The following is a 7,790-nucleotide window of genomic DNA, read 5'->3' on the forward strand; positions in this document are numbered from 1 at the left end:
GGGGTATTTTGGTAATTTTCAGGTTTTGGGGGCATTTTGGTTATTTTTGAAGATTTTAGAGTACTTTGGTCATTTTCACTTTAGTGGCATTTTGGTAATTTTGATAATTGGGTAATTGGGTGGGTTGGGGTTTACCCATAATAATTGGGTTGGGTTGGATTTGGGTTATAAGGAATTAGTTAAATGGGTTTTAAATGGGTAAATGAGTTTTATATACCCAACCCAATTATGTCCACCCCAAACCCACCCAAACCCGCCCATTTGCCACCCTAGATTCAATTCTTACACATAGCACACCTCTGGCCATGAATATAATCCACGTGCTTCTGTGATTTAGGCTTTGCAGAATCCAAACTAAGACAAATATTTTATGTGGATATTTTTTTTTTTTTGGGAGAATCATTAGTATTTGACTTTCGTTTTCGGGTCCGTTTGAGATTCACTTATTTTACTGAAATTGAAATTTTTTTACTAAAAATATTGTAGATAAAAGTAAAAGTTAGCTGAAGCCTGAAATAGTACAATGAGACTTATAAATAGTACTAAAGTGTGTAATGAAACTCATAAATAATAGTAGTAAAAATAAACTAAATAGTAAAATAAATTGACAAAAATAATTTTTTTTCAAACACACGCTTCATTAGTTGCCATAACGGAGCTCGCTTTTTCTTACTTCTGGGTGTATGGCTAGCCTACATGGACCACCTCCTTAATATGGTCAAAAAAAGTACCCATCAAATACCATCATTTCCTCCCAAAAAAAAAAAAAATTATTAAAAAATACAAAAGCTATTTTAGAGCACTCGCAGCAGTGGTGTTATATTGGTATATTACTATATTTTAGCTCCTCAAACACCAAAATCATGCTCCAGCAGTAGAGCTAAATCTATTTTTTTTTTTAGCTCCATTGCTACAATGCATATCTATAGATATATGTGCACTGTTCATGAGAGCTAAACAAAAAAAAAAAAAAATTTATTAAATTTCTCTCTCCTCTTTTATTTAAAAAATATTTTCTCATTCTTTCTTTTCTCTCACCGGCTTCTCTTCTTTCTTCCTTTTTCCTTCTCATTTTTGTTTTCTCTCCCTCATCTACTCTCTGCTTCACCGATCTACTTCGCCGCTGCTAGCTCACCCCCACGCTGCCAACCCACGCCGCCAACCCATGTCGCCCTTACTTGGTTGTTTTTTTTTTTTTTTTTTTTTTTTTCCCCTGCTGTGGGCTGTGGTGTGGTGGTGGTTATGTTGTGTGGGTAGATCAACATTGATGGGTGACTGGGTTCATCGGCATCAATGGATATATTACTTAGTGAGGAATGAAGTAGATCGGTGTCGGTGGGTGGCTGGGTTCATCGGTGAGTGGCTGGGTGGCTGGGCTGTGGGTGGGTTTGTGGTAGATCGGTGTATTTGTGATAGTGGCTTGGGTGGGTTTCGTGGTGGTGGGTTTGGTTGTTGCCTGGTGGGTCTGGTGGGTGTGGGCTTGATTGATTTTTTTTCTTTGTTGTGGGCTGCGGTGGTGGTGGTGGTTGTGGCTGTGGTTGTGATGGTTGTATATAGTGAATATATTATTTATTGTAATGAGATGAATTATTTTATTGTAGTAGATTTATTATTTATTGTGATGTTTATATTATTTTATTATGTTGAAAACTAAAATAGATCCACTGCTGCAGTATGTATATAGATAAAATAGCTAAAGTAATTTTTAATGGAGCTAAATATCTAAATTTTTAACTTTACTGTTGTATTTAAGCTAAAGTATTTTAGTTATAGTTAAACGATGGAAAGTGTCACTCAAAAATAGTGCACAGATTGAAACCAAACGAGACGACAAAAACGACAAGAAGAAGAGCCGGAATACGTGCGTACTGCAAAACAGAGAGTTGAGACAGTGACGACATGGGCATTAAAATTAAAATGACAGGAAAGCCACTAATTATTATGGATGCTTCATGCTTGTCTAATATCTATTACTTTAATTCAAACGTAACCTCACTCGATTATTTTTTTTTTAATTATATTTAAAAGTACGTAATCTAAGTCACAATGTGGTTCATGAACACTGAACTGGGTCACCCAAATATGCTTTACAATTTGGTAAGAAATTTATAATAGCATTATTTAAAATTTGTAAATATATGTATAAGTGAAAAATATGTGAAAATATATATTGTGGTGTTTAAATAATAATTTTTGTTATTCAAACACCCTAATCAAATGGGGCAGAGCATGTTGTACACCAGATAGAGATATAATAATAATAATAATAATAATTCATTTACATAATAATGATCGGACGGTTTAGTTACAGAAAGAAAAACAAAGAGAATATTACATTAGAGGAATATCGGACGGTTTGGTCATTTTCCGGAGATGGCACTTGGCGTTCATCAAGAGCATCATTATCAAGTTGCAAAAGTTGACAACAGTTATTACCAACGGTTGAGATGGGTCAACATGGGAGTTTGTCTTTCATTGTTACTACTTCTTCTTTTCTTTTCTTTTCTTTTCTTTTTACTTGAATAATAAAAATCTTTCTAGCTCTTTTACGGTTTTACCCCATATGGCTTCTACTAAAGCATCGGTTTGTACAACTTCACTTAATATATATATATATATATATTTTTTTTATTGAAGGTGGATTTTGACAAACCATTATTGGATTACATTTTCTTCTTATGTTTGTAAAATTTCTATAAAATTAAAAATTAATAGCTATCTCATTATAAGATTTAATAGTTTAAAATTATGCATAAAATATAAATTTATAAATAACATGGTAAATAATATTTGATTGACACAAAATTTGATATGTGTATTAAGAGGATAAAGAGCATGTAATTTAAGGTTAGATTTTCAAAATATGTAATAATATTTATTTTATCGAGTAAGATTGTAACTAAATTTTGTCAAAAAGGTAAAAAATAAATAAAATAATTAGGTAATTGATCATGTGAAACTCACAAATAATAAGAAAAATAGGCAATGAACTGGCTTATAAATGCATCCTAAGTGGGTTGTAAATTAGAAATTTTATAATAAATAAGGTGAGATGTTTTTCATTCTCTTATTATATCTTTCTTTTTAATTTGTTAAGGATGCTAGTTAATGCACTACATTTTGAATTTAATTCTCATACACATGATGTCACTTTAGTACATCGATCATAGATGCCTATAATCCTTTATTTCTATGTTAAGTTTTCCTTAGTCCTTTAGTAAAATGTCCTATACTAAATTCCTTAAGACCCCACATATGATGTTTGTGTAATTGCATCATCATTTATTAATATAACGTGTCTTAAAGAGGTTTTAGTATAACCACCCATATTTTTTTAAGGATCTTCCACTGCAATTAATAATTAAAGTTTTTAACCTACCCAGTTTTCTATGATCCTCAATTTGGCTAACCTAGAGAGAGAGAGAGAGAGAGAGAGGAAAAAGAGAACTCAAAACTCACAATCATTATCAACCAAACTACAAAACCCAAGAATTTGAAGACTCAAGAGAGGGACAACTCACAAAGTAATAAGATGGAGTTTTGACAAACTCAGCTCATAAAAAGCCTAGAAAGGAAGAGAGAGAGAGAGAGAGAGAGAGAGAGAGAGAAGTAGAAAATGGTGGAAGAGAGAGAGAGAGAGAGAGAGAGAGAGAGAGAGAGAGAGAGAGAGAGAGAGAGAGAGAGATAGGGAGAGTTTTGTGTACTAAATTTGACATTTTTATCTTCATTATAAGTATGATTATAATAAATTTATAATAAAAAATTGATACAAAGTAATTTCTTTCCATTTTTTTTAAAAGACCGGTGCATTAATATTATTAAAAAAAAAAAAGTGACTCTAATTACATAGTGACAAGAGGGGGAAAAAGAGTTACATATACAAGAAAAGGAAATGAAGAAAATTCTTACATTATTACAACATTTTAAAAAAGTTTAACAAAAAAAAAAAACATTGTTAAGAAAAACATTTTTAAAAAAAACATTGAAAACTATAAATGGGGTTTACTTTCTCAAATTTCCACTTTGCGAAAGTGGAAATTTCCATGAGCTTGTAAATCAAAGATAAAATTTCCATGAGATTGAAGGCTTAACGGTTTGTTTGTTTGTTTTTTTTTTTTTTTTTTCAACGAGTCTGCAAATCATGTCGTCATGGATAAACCTCATAATTTGTTTATGTTTGTCAGAAGTTGTATTTTGGTCTTTGCAATTGTAAGAATAAATTAAATGAAATAAAACAGGATAGAAAGAATAAACTAAATGAAGAAAAAAAGACAGGATATAAAAAGCAGTTATGCTTTTATTTATTTATTTTTAAATACAATAAAATTTCAATATATGATGTCTACTTCATGATGATTGCTAATTATTATCATGCTAAGACACTAATCATATTTTGAATCTCAATTCTTTTATTTGACAACATGAAACTTTACTGAATAAGCTAACAAGAATCCACAAAAAATAATGAGTTTAATGTAAAGGTATGTGAATAATGGGTTAGTTAAAGTAGAAAATGTTAGCTAGAATTGAACCAAAAGTTTATTAAAAGTTGATTCGGTACAACATTTTATAATGCTAGTGTCACACACTTTGTTACAATTTTTTTACATGGCAAACCATAAGTGGCTAAGAAAAAAATGATCAGTTCATGTGATAGTGACATACAGTCAATCAAATTCTGCCACATAAAATAGTTGTGACAATGTGAGTGTGAAAATATGTCGGTAAAACAATGTAACTTAGGGGGGAAGGGAAATGACTTTTAGCTTAAACTAGCCTCTAAGCACGCATGTGAGGCTCTTCTATTATTTTGGGTAAATATTAATTATTCGAATCTATTATAATTTGGGATTACTCATTACTACATTTTTCCAATCATAAATACTTAGAGGTGTGATGAAAAATTATTTCACTTACAAACCCATAATACTTATCACATCTCTAGATATTTTATTATTGGAAAAATGTAGTAATCCCAAATTATAATAAATTCAAATTATTAACTTTTACCCAAAAAAATAGAAGAGCCTCTGAGCATGCACGTGAGCGCATGCTCAAAGGCTAGTATAAAATTATATTGTTAGGTTGGATTAAAATTGATTGGTAGCTGATTTTGAGTGTAATATATAATTTTTAATGTTTGTCACACCCTTAGTTTTAATTTTAACAAAGCTGGGAATAGGATTAAGGCTCAGTTGAAGTAAAAGAAAATATAAATAGTATTAATTTCTTAAAACACCAAGAATACCATTTGAGAAGTCCACCTATTCTAAGTTTAATATGAAGCGATGTAATTTTTTTTGATGCATCTTTTTTTTTTTTTTTTTTGGAACCCAAGCCCAAAAGTTTAATGAATGAAAATGATTCCTTTTTGATTGTGAACTTTGTAATGACAGAAGAAGATATACCGGTCATAGAGTGTCACAATTATCATTTTTTTTTTAAAAAAATGAGAGTTATCAATTTTTTTGTTTTAAAAAATCCTAAAAGGCAGCAACTTAGTCCTAAAAGGTAGCTAGTTATTACACATCCATAACCATAAGAAAAATTTCAAATGCTAAAGACTCTCACAATGTAAACGAAGAATTTTTTTTTTCAATTTTTTAAATGGTAGTTATGTAATTATATTTAATCCTAAAAGATAAGCACTTAGTACACATAATAAATTTTAGCATGCTTAAAAAAGCTAAAATAAAAAGTAATAATAGTAATAAGAAGGGCTATCAGCGTTACACAAATTAATAAATATAGGCATATATAAGTAGGATATTTACAAAAAATTATTTTTAACAACTACTTGATAGATTGACTAGCACTTTGCTCACCCGAATTCATCCAATGTGCCTGCTGTGCAATCTAACAAAATTGTTAATATGTCAACCTAAAAAAATACGAAAAAATAGAGAGTTAGGCTTAAATGTAAGAAAAACAACAAACAAAAATAATAGGAGGAAGAGAGAGCTCCACTTAGAACACATACACTAAATAATGAGTCAAACCCCCAATAACTACAAAAAAAATAGACAAATCAATATATATCATTCCCACTCTTTAAAAAATACTGATTAATTAGAGAAAATATTAAATACCCATCAAACTGACCAAATAAAAGAAAAGAAAATATTAAAAAAGAAAAGAAAAGATATTATATGGAAAAGATAATGATAATAAAGTGTGATCCTATTTTGTAGTGTAGTCCTATTTTGTAGGTAGTCTTTTACGTGGGAGTTAAAAGTTTTTTTTTTTTTTTTTTCCTTTTAGACTCTAAATCACGATAAAATAATAAGGTTTTTTTTCCCTCCTAAACTCTAAATTAGCATTCAACTATTTTTTTTTGTTTTTAAATATATCAGTTTGAGTTTTAAAAAACTAATTTGAGTTTAAATAGAACTCATATATGAAAATGTGACTATAAGAAAACCACGTGCATTAATGATTCGCAAAATAGAACTCAAAATTTTAAAGCATTAATGATTCATAGCAAGCAAAATAAGTTCTAAATCCACAAACAATGCTACAAATATCAATTTGAGTTTTAAAAAACCAATTTGAGTTCAAAATTCAAATACATGCAACTCATATTTGAAAACGTGAATATAAAAAAAACCACATGCATGTGATGAGATCTCATATTTGAAAACGTGGAAAAATAAGTTCACAAAATAGAACTCAAAATTTTGAAGCATTAATGATTCACAGCAAGCAAAATAAGTTTCAAATAAGTTCCAAATCCACAAACAATGCTACAAATAAACTGTGAGGTGCTGGGGATGGGAAATTCTTGGTAAAATCCCAAGCGGTATGACTTTTAGTCCACTCGCATTTAATTTGAGGTATCTGAAGTTGACCATCACTTTTTTTTTTTTTTTGATAAGTAACAAAGCCATCATTTTTGGAGATAAAAAAATCATTTTTTTTATACAAATTAAGCAACAATTATCCTAGAATTTTAGATTGAGAACCTTATATATATGATTTTATTCCCGAAATCTACCTCATAAATTTAATTTTCTCATTGGTAAACCAACATATGGAGAACAAAATTAACACATTATCTAAGAAACGTGATAATATAGTAAACGTGGTTATTAAAAAAAAGGAATATAAGAGAACGTGAGACAGACTGTGATTTAAAAAAAATATAAAAGAAAAAAGATAATGATAGGAAAAGGATAATGATAACAAAGTAAGAAAATGAAATATAAATCAAATATAGGAAAACAAATACTTTTCATAAAAGCAAACGTAAAAACAAAGAATCCAACTCGCATGAGACATTCTAAATAGAGATCATGAAAGATACTTACATTTTTGTTGTTGACTAAACTTCAAGTTCAAAGTCCAAATAGTCTGTTAGAGTTGGAGGACAGAGCACACGAAAATCTTAATGATGAACACCCCAGTGCACGTTCCTTGAAGTGTAGATACAAAAATCTTGAAGATAGATACCACAATGCATGTTCCTTGAAGAAATATGTGAATGAAATTAAAGGTGGGGTTGAAATATAAGGGCTAATTTACACAAATATTTGATCTTTTCTCTAGGGTATAAGAAGTTGTTAATGAATTAGAAAACCAAAATAAAAAAGACTAAAGTACATTAACATACACATACCGTTGATTGAGCATGAGCAAATTTGAGCAGAGCAAATAGACAAAATGATGATAACGGTAAAAAGAAGATTAACACAAAATTGAGAGAATTGGAGAACTGAAAAAGAAGCAATTTGAGTTTGAAAACCAACGTGAGTGTACTGAGAGTGTAGTCCTATTTTGTAGATAGTGTTTTA

General features: G+C 29.8%; 1 long non-coding RNA gene across 1 annotated transcript; it reads right to left on the reverse strand.

Annotated features, from left to right (window-relative positions):
* Positions 1–5,657: 5,657 nt before the first annotated feature.
* LOC136068392 (uncharacterized) lies at positions 5,658–7,613 on the reverse strand. Its single transcript, XR_010629751.1, has 2 exons — positions 7,308–7,613; positions 5,658–5,881 (listed from the first exon to the last, which is right to left on the reverse strand). It is a non-coding gene; the product is annotated as an uncharacterized LOC136068392 (long non-coding RNA).
* Positions 7,614–7,790: the final 177 nt, after the last annotated feature.

This window comes from Quercus suber, unplaced genomic scaffold (assembly GCF_002906115.3).
Source record: "Quercus suber isolate HL8 unplaced genomic scaffold, Cork oak 2.0 scaffold_113, whole genome shotgun sequence".
Lineage (NCBI taxonomy): Eukaryota > Viridiplantae > Streptophyta > Magnoliopsida > Fagales > Fagaceae > Quercus > Quercus suber.